Source organism: Zonotrichia albicollis, chromosome 25 (assembly GCF_047830755.1).
Source record: "Zonotrichia albicollis isolate bZonAlb1 chromosome 25, bZonAlb1.hap1, whole genome shotgun sequence".
In the NCBI taxonomy this organism is placed as follows: Eukaryota; Metazoa; Chordata; class Aves; order Passeriformes; family Passerellidae; genus Zonotrichia; species Zonotrichia albicollis.
The window spans coordinates 2701495-2715924 of record NC_133843.1 but is presented as its reverse complement, the minus strand read 5'-3'; positions in this window follow the sequence as shown (position 1 = coordinate 2715924).

Genomic DNA, 14430 nt, shown 5'->3' with positions numbered 1-14430 from the left:
ATAGAAACTGAGACCCAAAGCACCGAGTTTCACAGCATTTCCACTCCCTGAACAAGCACCTGCTGCTCCAGCCCAGCCTACGGGCTGAGGGCACCAGGAAAATTTGAGCTGAGAAGTTTGTCAGAAGAGGCAAAGCCCAAAGACAGTGGGGATGGAACTGAAAGAGGAAATCAGCAGGGTTGGGCTGGACTCAAACATCTGGCACAGCTGCAGAGGCATCCAGGCCCTCAAGGCTCCCACACCTTCCCAGTGGGGTGTGGCTGAGCAGAATGGCAGGAGGCAGATGAGGGATGTGTGTCAGAGCCATGCAAACCCCCGAGCTGTTCTGGGTTTCCACTGCTCTGCACAGACCTGACAGTGAGGGAAAAGCAATGGGAGGACTCCCTGAGCAAAGGAGAAGGCTGTTCCCTTCCTCATGGGCAGAAATGGAGAAACAGGCCTTCCCTGGACAGCCAGGTTTGGATGGGAACTTCCTCCCTCCATGGAGAGCTCTGCCATGGAGCAGTTGAGGTTTAAGTGCTCAAACACTGTTAGAGCTCACAACATTCTGCTGGGGTTTAGGTCAGGTCTAACATCTCTGGGGCAGCAGCTCCTCTCTTTCCACAACGTATTTTTGTTCCATATTCAGAGAGTTCCAGGAAACTTGACGGGGTCGTGCCCCAGTCTGAGCCAGAGTCTGCTCCCAGAATAGGATCCCAGCTCTGCCAGCTGTGCTGTGCCCACTGCTCCCACTGAGCTGCTCTGCTGGTCCCTGACACCTTTTCCTTCAGGATAAACTTCCTACAAGTCACCACCCAGAGCCTGCCTGTGGCAATTGGTTCTGGTTTAGGCACCAGGGTGGATGAGAGGGGTCACAAACACGACAGGGATGGTTTCTGTGCTCCCAGAACACAACCTCCAGCCCAACTCGCCAATGCCAGGGCTCTGAGCTCCCAAACCCCATCTGCAGCAATCATTAAATCAACTCTTAACTGTGTCTTCTGTAGCTTTTAATAGACTGGAGTACTTATACTGTCAGTTTTTACTGGGCAAGATGTAATTTTCCAATAAACACGACCTCTTCCAAAAAGCAGCACTTTCTGAACTTTTTCCAGAACCCAAAGGTTTTGGCTGCAGCTGCAGCAACGGGAATCAAATTAGAAAAACAAAAATCCCTCCTTTCACTCCATGCTTCCAAATGTTTTTCCAGGGCTGAGACGAGAGGAGCACTCAGTGTTTGTCTCTGCTTCTGTTGGCTTTTAAAAGCACAGGAGGGTGAAGGGGCTGGGTGGCTGGGACTGGAACTTTCACAGCTTGCTTATGTACACAGAGCCATAACCTTTGTGTCTGGCTGGGAGCAGCTGGGCTGCCATTGTGCTCCTCAGCCTGACTGTAAACTGTGGGTGAATGTGGAAAACAGATTGTGAGTGATGGTGACTAATTGGAGAACATCTTGGGGGGACACCCTGGACGTGTGGGAAATGTCAGCCAGCTGGAGCTCTCGGGGTTAGCAGGGCCCACCAGGAACTTTACAGATAAATGGCACGAGGAGCACCCCTTGTTTCAGCCTCCTCCACCTTTAGTAACTGATAATTAATCAGTTATTTAGTTGTTAAAGTTAGCAGTTAGCTGAGAAGTTACTGATCAGTTATTCTGATAATTAATCAGAAATTTAGGAATAAACCTCTGATTTCTTCCAGGTCATTCAGAGCATCCCTGTCTAGAGGAGCCTCTGGCAGTGGTGAACTTGGATAAATCAGCTACACTTCAAAAAAAAAAAATCAAAACCCTAAGTAATAAAAAACATCAATACACAGAAAAAAAACCTAAAACACACCCTTCATATTTTAAAATATTTTCCCTGGTTCTGGTGCTCTCACAGAGGGACTGACCTCTTCTAGAAAATCATTTTATTCCTGGCTTGGCATCACAGCCAGCACCAGAGATACAGGGTGGGAGCCCCTGGTTCGAAATTCCAGCAGATTCCAAATCCCAAAAGGAAAATTTACCCATTGGAAGGAGGGTTTCTGTTATAGGAACCAAGACTTGCACTGGATGAAATATTCTATTTAATTGTCAGACCACTGGCCAGTCATGCTGGTGCTCCTGAAAGATTCTCCTCCAGCTAATGTGGATGGGATGGTGCTCCCACCTCAGAAAGCAGCTCAGGATTTATCTGTCAAAGCCTTCCACTGCAGGTGATAAAGCCAAATAAATTCTGCAGGGGACTTCAGATGAAATTTCTAGAATTTCTTTAAACTTACAGCTCTGCTGCATAAAAAACTAATGGGTCTGTAGCAGTAAAATGCATTTTTAATGGACATAGAAAGTGGATCAGCTCTTCTCTTAAATACCATTACACAATATATTTTAAAGACCTTAAACTTAAAAATAAGAGATTAATAAGAGCGGTCCAGAACAACAGCAACTAGTTTTAATAATAAATATGTGTATAAATATAATGCTAATACTGCTGGCCTGTGGGATATGCCCACAGCAGCTGCCATGCCACACACCCACTGGGGTCCACAGCAGGTGAAATATTGCAAATTGTGATCATTAAAGGGTTGCAGCTTTTATCCAGAGAAGCCATTAGAGCTGAGAACATGCAGGATTCTGGAGGGAATGGGAAGTCCTGGTTGAAATGGGGATTTGTGTGAAGGAGCCTCCTCAGGCCTATGCAGAAAATATTCTTCATAAAACATGTCTGTGACACCAGGGGCTCAGCAGGGCCTGGGGAGCTCTGGAGGAGCTCCATGTAAGGATGGCTGGGAAGTGACCAGGGCTCATGGAGCTCCTGGAGATAATCAGCAGAGGGATTGGGGTTTGTATCCCGGCCCAGAGGCTCAGCAGGGCCTGGGGAGCTCTGAGGATGACTGGGAGGTGACCAGGGCTCAGAACCTGCTCCTCCATAGAGCTCCTGGAGATAATCAGCAGCAGGGTTGGGGTTTGTGTGCCTGGCCCAGAGGCTCAGCAGGACCTGGGGAGCTCTGGAGGAGCTCCATGTGAGGATGACTGGGAGGTGACCAGGGCTCACTCGGGACCAGCTCCTCCATGGAGCCCCTGGAGATAATCTGCAGCAAGTTTGGGGTTTGTATCCCAGCCCAGGGACTCAGCAAGGCCTGGGGAGCTCTGGAGCAGCTCCATGTGCTGCTCAGGTGGGGCACAGGGCCCTGGCTGTGCCCGTGACCGGGCCTTCACCCCCGGCGCTCCAACAGAGCCGTTTTGTTCCCCCGGCGTGGAGGGCGTCCAAACACCGAGCGTTCAGCGAGGGCAGGAAGGGCTGTTTGAAGCAAATTCTTGCAGAAATAAATGTGAATTTACTTAACTTACCATGTCTCCTGCTTTTCCCCTCAGCGCCCCCCCTTTTCCTTCCTACTGCTGTTCCTCAATAGCATCCCTCTCCTTTCCAAGTCATCCCTCACACTCACCGCTGTGTCCCCCGCTCCCTTTTGCCACCCACTGCCTGCTGCTTTATTTTCTTTTTCCAATTTCTTTCCCCTCCCTCCACCTCAGCACAGACTTCTTTCCAGGTGAGAATATTTTACCTAGTGACTCTGTTCAAACAGGCTGTAAAAAAAAAGCCCCGACTCTCACCATTTTTAGCCCCTCACAAAACCACTCCTGCAAAAAAGGGACCCACAGAAACAAACCTGCATGGAAATATTTGTTTCCCATGTTCTTTCCTCTAAGTGGATCTGAAGTTTTATGGCTTTGTCAGCCACAGAGATTTTTTTGTCCTGACTTTCAGCACTTTGCATCAAGCCTGGCTGTGTTTACAAGTTAATTGAATTTTCCTTTACAGCAAGTTGTGGACCACAGGTTGAACATTAGACACACAAACCTTCAAAACCCCAAATTTTAAAACAATCTTTCAGCAGTAATTTGTGGGTTGAAGCCAATCCCATCAGCTGGGGGATGGACAATTCCCTTTTTAAGGCTCCTTGATGAGGCTGGGCCATCTCCAGGAAGAGCAAAGCACAAAATTTTGAGATTCTGCTCCCTGCAGAAGCACAGGGAGAAAGGACACAAGGAGAAAAGTGAAAAAGATCTTTTTTTTCCACACTTCAGAGTCCTGCATGGAGCCCCCACTCCCCCAGGGGCTGTCAGGACAGGTAACAGCCAAACTGTTGTGTGGGACAGTAAAATTTCCTTTTCTATTCCTCAGTTATTTCTTTTTAGGGATGCCCAAACTTCTCCATCCTCCCCCTGCCATGATTGAGCACAGACACCTCAATAACAGCCTCCAAAACAGCTGCACCCTCTCTCTCATCTAAATTCCCTACAAAAATGGGCTCAGAAGGAACAATTTCCAGAACAGAAATTATCCCAGCAGACAAAATAAAAGGACACATTCCCTGCTTGACATTTTTTTCTGCCAACAAAATTCCCAGCAACAAAAACACCTTGGCCACCCCCATGAGCCTGGGAAGAGTTAAATCCTCTCCTGTTCAAGCTCCTGAAGCTTTTGGAGGGCAGATATGTCCAGAATAATATTCAGGTTGCCATTAAGTATGTTATATTAATACTCTGTATTAAATTTTAATATTGTGATTATAGAGGAGAAAAATTGTCCTTCAGATTAGGAAGGTATTAAAGAGTTTGGAGGGGAAAAAAATCTTTCTTTTGAAAGAAGCATTTATCAGGCAGCTCCCAGGACATTGGTTATTCCTCAGAGCATTTCACTGGGATGTTCAGAACCACATTAATAAAAATGGGAGATTCTGCAGCATCTCTTCACTTCAGTTCCTCTAACATGAACTGGAAGTGTGCTCCCAAACCTAAAAAACCACCTCATTCCAAGGGTCTGGTGATGGTTCCTCCCAGTTTTAATTATCAGTAAAGCACAGTGAGCCCATTGATTGGAGATTTTCTTTACCTGACCCCATCCTTTCAGATACTGAGGAAAAACAAACAAACAAAATAAAAACCAAACCCAACTTTTGGCAAGTCCTCTGCAAATCCGACTCAAGCCAGAGTTCGGCTGGATCTCAAAATCCCAGCTCCTTTGCCTCCATGGGGATTTTTATGGTGTCCAGTTCTCCTCCAGACTACCTGGAAGGCTTCAAATTTTCCAAAGGGAGGAAAATGCTTGTGCAGGGACAGCACTGGAACCACTGATCCCAGAGGCCCAGATCCTCCAGCAGCAGGGGGAAACAATGGAGGCAGTGTTTTCTGGGAATGAAATGGAAGAAAAATAATTTTGGCTGAAGCAGCACTTAGCAATGAAAACCCTTTTTGTCAGAAAATTCCCAGCTAAATCTGCTGGTGGGAAAAATATAAATATCATGTCCCAATGCTGTGAATCATCCTGATCCAAGACACAACTGATCACAGGTATCACAGGGAAGGTTTTTCCTTGGAAAGCCTCATGATATCAGCAGAAGTTTATAAGGAAAAGCTCTTCTCAATTACAAACATCAGCAGAAGAGTTTGTAAGGAAAAGCTCTCCTCAATTCCGAACACCATTCCTTAGAAATATTTCAGCAGAAGGAGAAGGAGAAGAGCAGATTCCAATTTTCTTCTGAATTTACTTCTTGAGTTTTGTATGACCAGCATGGAGATGAAATGGAATGAAACAGATTTTCAGCCTCACAGGAAGATACAGGAGGCATCTGGATACTGAGATTTGTTTCATTGAAAGTTTGACCTTTTCTTTATCCTATTTTCAAACAGAAAAGATTAAACATTTCCCAAAGTGACAATTCCAAGCACTGGCTTCCTCCTCTGGCTTCCTTATATGCACAGGCATTGATAAAAGGCAGAAAATAATGGTCAGTGCTAATTGCCAAGAGTTGCCTTAACTTCTTGTTTCCTTCAGGTGCACCTTGAAGACACATCAAACACACCCAGAGCCAGCAGAGAGCCTCAATGAGTTCGGTGTCTCTGCACTTTCATTAGCAGAAAAGCCACAGTTCATTTCCTAAAGAAAAAAAAAAAGGAAATTGAAGGGTTGGTTTTAATCTTGTCCTGGCCTGAGTGAATCCAAGAGCTGGAGCAAATGGGATCCCCGTAAATCTAACGGGTGAAACCTTATCCCAGACCTGCTTTAGGAAGTACTTAGTGTAAGAAGTAGCAGAACTGGTTAGTGGAAACAGACCCTCTCCTCCTGCTGCTGTGACCCTGCCAGATGTGGCACCAGGGCCAGGGAGGGACCCTGGCCATGGAATTAATCAGTTCCCATTTATTTAACCCCTCCCGTGCCCGTGCTGGGCGACTCCCCACAAGCCTGGAGGTTTCTGTGGCCGCTCAAGGCTGAGAAAGGCACAGAAAAACCTTTGCTGACCACTGAGAGAACAGAAATCTGAAATTCTGAGAAATTCCAGGTGGCCAAGGCTGGTGCTTGGAGCTGAGGAGAAGGAGAAGGAGAAGGAGAAGGAGAAGGAGAAGGAGAAGGAGAAGGAGAAGGAGAAGGAGAAGGAGAAGGAGAAGGAGAAGGAAGGAGGAGAAAGAAGAAGAAAGAAGGAGAAGGAGGAGATCCTGGGCTGTGCCTTCACCTGGGCAGTGTTTGCAGAGCTCTGTTGCAGTTCCCAGCCCCAGGACCCCTTTTAGATGTCCTTCACACCCTGGAACTCGTCCTTACACAGACCCATGTCCTCCTCCAGCCCTGGAATAACTCCTGCAGTGCCTCTAATTCCCTGGAGTGGCTCAAAGTCCTTCTCCAAGGTGAATTCCCTGCTTGGCTTCTCCCAGACTTACTCATGGGGATTTCAGGGCTTGGGCAGCACAGCCTTGCCCTGGCCTGGGCTGTTCCCTACAACCCCTGCTAACATCCCAGTGATCCCAGTTATCCCAGAGATCCCAGTGATCCCAGTTATCCCAGTGATCCCAGTTATCCCACTGATCCCAGTTATCCCAGTGATCCCAGTGATCCCAGTTATCCCAGTTATCCCAGTTATCCCACTGATCCCACTGATCCCAGTTATCCCAGTTATCCCAGTGATCCCACTGATCCCACTGATCCCACTGATCCCAGTGATCCCAGTTATCCCAGTGATCCCAGTTATCCCAGTGCCTGAACTGGCCAGGAATCTCAGACAAAAACTGCTGCCATGGATGGGGGCAGAGCCTGCAAAAAGGCTGAGCTGACATGCTCAGTGTGGTGGATGGGAAACTGGAAAACCAAGGGATGTCCTGGAAATGGAAATGAAATATTAGATTTAATTGAAAGGAAAGCTTAGGAAGCAAAAATGCACTTTTTGGTCATAAGAGGAAGCTCTGGTATCTGCACTAATAGCAAGCAGGAAAACTGCTGTGCTGCCTCTTCCCACCTGTGCCTGAGCAGCATTATTTCAAGCTTCCTCATGTTGTGTTTTTTATTTAATTTTCCAGCAAACGCACTCTTTTATCATCCAGAACCGTGAAAGTAAATTAAGAAGAAATGGTTTTCTTTCAATTAGACTCACAGTTGCTTTGAGTAACTGCCTATAATTCTATTTAATGAAAAAATAAAATCATTATTCCAGCTCTCCCTGTGCCCTGACAAGCACACAGACGGGCCCCATTAGCAAGCACTGTAGATTTACTTAATTAGAAAAATATTTTGTTTTCTCCAATTTTTAAAAAAGGAGAAAGGGATGGAAGAAAAAAAAAAAAGAAGCAAAAAAGAAACCTCCAGGCACAATATTAATCTAACCTGTTACCTGGTGCTTAATAACTTATAAACTAAAGGCATCTATCAATCTATAATTTAGTTCTGCCTTTGATCTGCTCCAGCCCTTGGCTCCCAGTCTGGCAGCTGCTGCTGTCTTATCCTTCCTGCTTTGCTTCCAAGCATGAGGTCCCACACCCTGCCTGGGCTTTAATGGGATTTTTGGTCACAGAACCCTGAGGTTGGAGGGTGCAGAAGAGCAGAATTTACACCTTGAGCTTGGGGAAATAAGAGAACAACAGGAGGGAGCCCAGTGCCCACCCTGGACCAGCCACCCACCCTCTGTGCCCTTCCCTTGGGGTGATGCTCCCATCCCACCCTTGGCTGAGGGGTGGGAGATTTTCAGGATGTGATCTGCAGCTGTCAGTGACTGCCTGGACTGGTTTCAACACTTTGAGAACAAATATTCTGCTTTTGGTGAGTGTTTCCACAGCAGGAAAATGAAACGACACAACCACGACCCGGGCCTGGCTGTGCCCAGCCCTGGTGCTCTCAGGGCAGTGACAATGGAAACAAGGGCATTCTCCAGGAGAAAAAACCCAAACCCCACATTTCTGACAACAAATCTCACGGAGCTTCTACTGCACTGCTGGTAAAACCCAACAGAAAGTCCAGAGGGCATCCTGGAGCTGGGCACTGAGTGCCAGAGTTTCCCTGGCATTTCTGCTGGGAACAATGCCCTCTCATTTTATCTGCATCTCCCTTTCTTTCCTGATGATTATTATTCCTCTGGAGCAGAATGAATGCCTCCAAGAAGAGGAAGTTTCAATTAGGATGCCGAAACCCTAAGCTGCAGTTTTATGGCTTTAAATTAACATATAGAGATTCGCTCCAGGTACCGTAACAAAATCAACATCCAGCCACGCTCTCTGATTACAGAGCTGATAAAGAATTTATGGAACATAGCACAGGAAGCTCTGTCTGCTGGCTGCCATTCCAGGGGCAGTGCCCCTCGCTAGGAAATGATGGGGGCAGTGGCAGAGCAGATAAAACACACGGGGCTGCCCCTCAGCTGCTGTAAATCACCCCCTTCACCCCTTCCCAGCCATGCAGGGCTCTGGAGCTGCCTGGAGCACTCCACCCTTGTCTCATGCAACAATTCCTTCCCCTTTCAGTGCTCACTGTCTTTTCTTTGCTAAAATTACACATTAACCTCCAAGGATTGCAGTTTTTTACTGTACCCTGCATAGCCACTCTCTGCCTGCCTGAGCTGGGGGGATTTCAGATTTCCCCCTGTTCTTAAAGACTCTCTTGCACTAATAAAGGCCAGTGATGTGCCAGCAGGTAAATTCAAATGTCAAAAATCAAAATCTTTCTGTATAAGGGAAAAAAAAAAAAAAAAAAATGAAAAAAGGAAGAAGCAAAGACATTTAAGGCATGTGAGCCCCCAAAATTAACTCCTTCATTCTAGATAGAAAATTCAGAATTTTGCAAGCAGCCTTTTGAGGCGAGTTCCCTGAGCTGAACCCGCACGGCAGCGGCAGCTTTCCTGCTCGTGTGTTAATAAAAAATAAAAATAAATAATTTAGGGGCAATTCCCAAACGGGCCCGTCGCTGCCCTTTCCGGCGGTGCGCTGGCCCCCCCTGCTGGCCAGGCCACGCCATGGCAGCGGTGGCACTGAGGGACCGGCGGTGACAATCGCGGCCGTGCCACCTCTGCAGCACAATTTGGGCACAAACCCTCTGTTTATTTACGCGTCATGACCACGGGAATCTTCATCTTGCTGCAAAGAATCCCTGGATTCCCGTGGAATGGGGATTCAGCCCTGGTTTGGGGTGAAAGCTGTGGTGAAAGGGGTTTTTTGGGATGCTCTGCAGGCACATCCCAGGGAGTGTCTGCTGCCAGGCTCTAGGTCCGCCCTGCTGTCAAAAATCAGCATCAAAAATGCCCAAACCTTCTCCTTCAAATGGTTATCTGACTCATTCCCAAAATCCCTGGTGGCAGATCCCACAATCTCCTCGGATAAAGTGTTTTCCCATCTTAGGACAAAATTCCTGCTGCTTTCCATCAGATTATCGACTCCTGATCCAGTGAGAAGCACTCTTGGCAGGGAAATGTGGGATAATTCCCAGAATTATATTTTATCTAAGGGATAAGAACAGAGTGAACCTCATCTGGAGATTTTTATCCATCCAGGATCTTGGGAAAATCTCCTGAATCCAAATCCACACAGGTGCCTGCACCTGACATCAGACAGAGTGGGCAGCACCACCTACAAACCACAGCTTGCATTTCTCCTTCTTATTTGGAATTGTCTTCCTTTAATTATTATGTCCTTAAGACCAAATTCCAGCTCTCTGTTTAACTTTTGAGTGTAATTTAAAAAAACTTAGAAAGAAAAAAAATCTTTGAAATGCATGTGAGCTAGCTATTATTTATATTAGAATGTAAATAATATAATTATTATTTATAGTGTAGTCAGGGGATGGAAGTATAAACACCTGCAAAAAAACCCAAAAAAATGAACAAACAAAATACAACAAAATAATCAAATTATATGTCAATAAACAAACTATATTTAAATTTTCCATTAAATCAACAGAAAATTTCTGACTAAGAGGAAACAAAATTGGGGTAAAACTAAAGTAAATTCATTTTTATTAGGAAGTTCAGGATTTCTTAAGTAGATACCAGTCAAGAAGGCTGAGAGAGCGTTGTGCAAGGCTGCCCAGAGCCTCAGTGTGCACAGGGGTGTGTTAGGGCACATCTGGGAACCTCAAATTGCCCAAAACAAACCCAAAACAAGCCCAGCCCTACAGCAGGACCAGCACAGGGAGAACTCCCTCGTCTGACTTCATTAATCCAGCTCTTGCTCGTGTATCAAAGTGCAGCACGTTTTCTTGTAAAAATGATTAAGCTGCTAATTAAGCTGTTTATAACTTGTTTCCCTGGTTGCTAATGATAATTAACATGCAAATTAGCTGAGGGAAGAGAGGCACAGGGGTCCTCAGTTCATTACCAAGTTAATTACTGTTTGCATACTTAAACATAACAGTTATAAATGGTGGCATTTAATGTAATGGCCAGGATGATAATTATACCAACGACATTTTGAAAAGTCATTTCACTCTGTGCTATTTTTCTGGGTGATTGATGTTGCCATGGCTGCTTGATAAACTTACTGCAGGCCCAGATGACTCGGAAACAGCAGAACCAAACAAGTTATCCCTTAACAACATCCCCTTATCCCTGTTTGTTTGGAAAGCAGGGAAGGAATGAGGGGAAATAAGAGCAAAAAGATTCAATATTAACAGAGGAGGGATAAAGTGGGATGGTTAACAGTGTTTAATTTCAGCTTCCCATTTTTATCCCTCATGGTTATTCCAAGTTTTAGAAGTGCTGGGAGTCCCCTCTGAGGCTCAGCCCATCAAACTCATCACTGTCCTCAGCCTCAAATAAACATGGAAAATCACACATCACACCAGAAATGTGGTGACTTTGTCACTTTGCACAGGGAAGAACAGAAGCAGAGGGCACAGCTGTTCTTTGGGAATGCCCCTTGCTTGGCACATTGAGGAATTTGTTCAAACAAACCTGTTCCAATGTCCCTCACTGGCCACAGAGGTGCTGAGCCAGCTGGAAAATCAGCCTAATTATGAGGGTGGGAAGTCTGGGATTTTGGAGGGTTTGGATATCCAGAGGTTGGTCTTGGTCCCCAGTCACACATGGTCCAACTGCTACTGATTTCAGCACTTTCCATTTGGAAAATCCTGGACTTGCAAAGCCAGGCTGGGAAATTCCAGTGGAATAACAGAGCAGGAAAGGACAAGATTACAGTGGGTGAATTTTGTAACAGATCCTGACTGAGTGGGTCAGATTTGAAAATGATAAAGGATAAAACTCTGGCCTGGGCCACCTCCCACCCACATGTTTGAGAGTTTTCCTAAACACCAATTTAATCACTGGATAAGGACTCAGAGTTCTGGTCTGGGTGACAAGGTGGTTACTGGTCACAGGTTGGATTTGATGATCTTTTCCAACCTCACAATTCTCTGATTTTAGCTGGAAATTTCTACCATTGAGCTTCTGTATCAGAGGGGAAGGCAGGTGTGTGACCATCCTGAGGGAACACCATGAACATCACAGGGGAACCTCCTTCATTCACCCCACAGATTTTTACTCCTGATCAAGCACAACATTTGTGCCTCTGGAATAGGCAGAGCCACTTCCCTGCCTCACATGGAGTCTCTGCAGAGCTCCCAACACAAAAAGAACAGATTAAATTAAATTCTGCAACTGCTGAATCCCAGAGCCACAGCCCAGCCAGGCACTGAGACAGCAAAGTCTGTGTGTGGTGACCTCTGGGTGCTTTCTGCTGTCACTGCTTTAATCTCCAGAACATAAACAAAGGGATTATTCCTTTTTCTAATGGAACAACCACACTTTTCTTGTAATCTCACTCAAGTGCATCTTAATCCTGCTCCTTAAGGAGGATCCCTGCAATCCTTTGCCTTGTCATTCTTATTGGGTGGGCAGAGATGAAAATAATCCAGTGCATGGAGAGATCATCTTGGCTTTCTGTGCCCACACACCTTCATGCACCCAGGAGGTTGTGATTACCTGGTGAGAAGAAAAGTTTGACTGAGGATCTGTCTAACATATCCTATAATAGGATTTTATTCCTATTATAGAATATAGGACTGGAATATAGGACTGGAATATAGAATATAAGTCCTGGAGGAAAGGAGGTTCAAATGGGAGCTTCTATCTCCACAACTGCCTGACAGAAGGAGTGTGAGGCTCTGCTCTCAGGGAAAAAGGGACAGGATGAGGGTAAACTGCCCCAAGGTGTACCAGGGGAGGCTCAGCTTGGACATCAGGAGGAATTTCTCCATGGAAAGAGTGCTCATGCCTTGGCCCAGGGAGGTTTGGAGTCCCCACCCTGGAGGTGTCCAAGGAAGGGCTGGATGTGGCACTCAGTGCCCTGAGCTTGTGATGAGGTGGGTATCAAGCACAGGATGGGCTCTGATCATGGAGGTCTTTTTCAACCTCAATGATTCTGTGATAAAAACCACTCTTAAAAGACTGAAAACATCCTGAAAATGAATATTTCCTACCAGACTGCATTAGGAAGAAGATCTGTCACCAACAACCCTTAGAGGTCTCCATTGGAACTCTGCTGGGACCCAAAGGAGCAGCAGCAGCTGTGGGGATGTGGGGACACAATGCCAGGGCTACAAATTCCCTCCACAGGAGAAGGAGATCCTGCTTCAGGATCTGACAACAGAGCTCCCAACTCTCCCAACAGACTGAGGGTGTGGAAATAAAGATGCCTTGGGATGAAATTTCATCCTGTGGCTTCACACACCAGCAGAGCTCCTCTGGCTTCTGTGGGGAGGGCACCCAGCCTGGATCATTTAGAAGAAACATCTTCATTCCCCATCCTGAATGTTCACACAAGCTTAAAGAGAGCAGAATTTGGTGTCATTCACACCATCCTAAAGAGAGAAGAATTTGGTGTCATTCACACCATCCTAAAGAGGGCAGAATTTGGTGTCTGCTTACCAGCCCAGGTACGGCTCACAGTGAAAAATGGTCATCAAATAAATCTAAGAATTTTTTTTACTTTATTAACACCCCACCCCATTATGCTCCTTTCTGTCAAAGGTCATCCTCCTTTTAAGCCACATTTTCAGCCCCAAAGTGCTGATTTCTCAGCCTCAGCCAGAGCTACACGTGGCATTTAACAGCTGTAAGAGAGGGGACTTGTTACACTGCAGGAATTGAGAGCCTTTAAAAGAAAGAATTGCAGGATTTCTCAGCCCAGACTCTGAGCAGGGCTGTTGCAGATGTGTTTGTGCACCTCCTGCTCTGCAAAGCAGGAAAAACAAAGTTTGTAAACTTGTTCTGTGTTTACTCCCTCCCCACCCAAATTCCTTTAAAAATTCATCAGTAATCAGAGACATCCCGAGGAGCTGCTGTAGTAGAGTTACTATTTAATGAGTGTGTGGCAGACTTAATATTTAATGTTTAGATAAACATCTCCACAGTTTCCCTCCCCTGCCCTGCGTTTTTATGACCCTTTTAGGAAAGGAGCTGGTCTTATCTGCCCCACAGGACATGCAGCAAATTGTCTAGGGGATTGAGAAGAACCTGTAAGTCTTTAAGAGACATTGCTGATTCCACCTCTTACACAACAGGTTTAAACACTCACACTCTCAGAGATCACACCAGGGCATAGAGAAATATTCTCATTTCCCACTGATCTCCTTAGATGTTGCTCCTCTTAGTCCTTCAAGCTCCAAAGTTAGGAACATAAATTAATTTAAGTTTGATACACAACGTCAAATTTTGTGGACCTAAGGCCAACAAAACAACATTTCATGAGGCTGCTGCCTTTTTGGCCAAGCACAGCATCCCCTAAACCATCCATGTACAGCAGAGAGCACAGAGGATCCTTACCCAAACCAGCCTTTTCCAGCTGGAAATGATGGATGGAGGACAATGCCATCCTCACATTCTCTGTATCTACAGGGCAAAACGTGGCTGGAAGCAACTTCCAGCCCACTCAGTCATGCAGCAAAGTCAGATGATGGGTAATGATTTCTGCAGCCTGGACCAGGCTCTGTTGGAGGCTCCAGTCCCAATTTTATTCCCACAAGCTCTGCCTGAGCCTCCAAGGAGGGGCAGAGGCATTTGATCAAGCCAGCTCCCCTTAATGTGATTTCTATTTCAGAACTGCTTCTGTCGTGCCCTTGAGTCTTTTCCTGGCAATATCACCTGTGGCCCGATGTGACAGCAATGCTAAATTATATCTTGATGGCTAATTAGGGTAATTAAAGTGAAAGTAATCAAATCA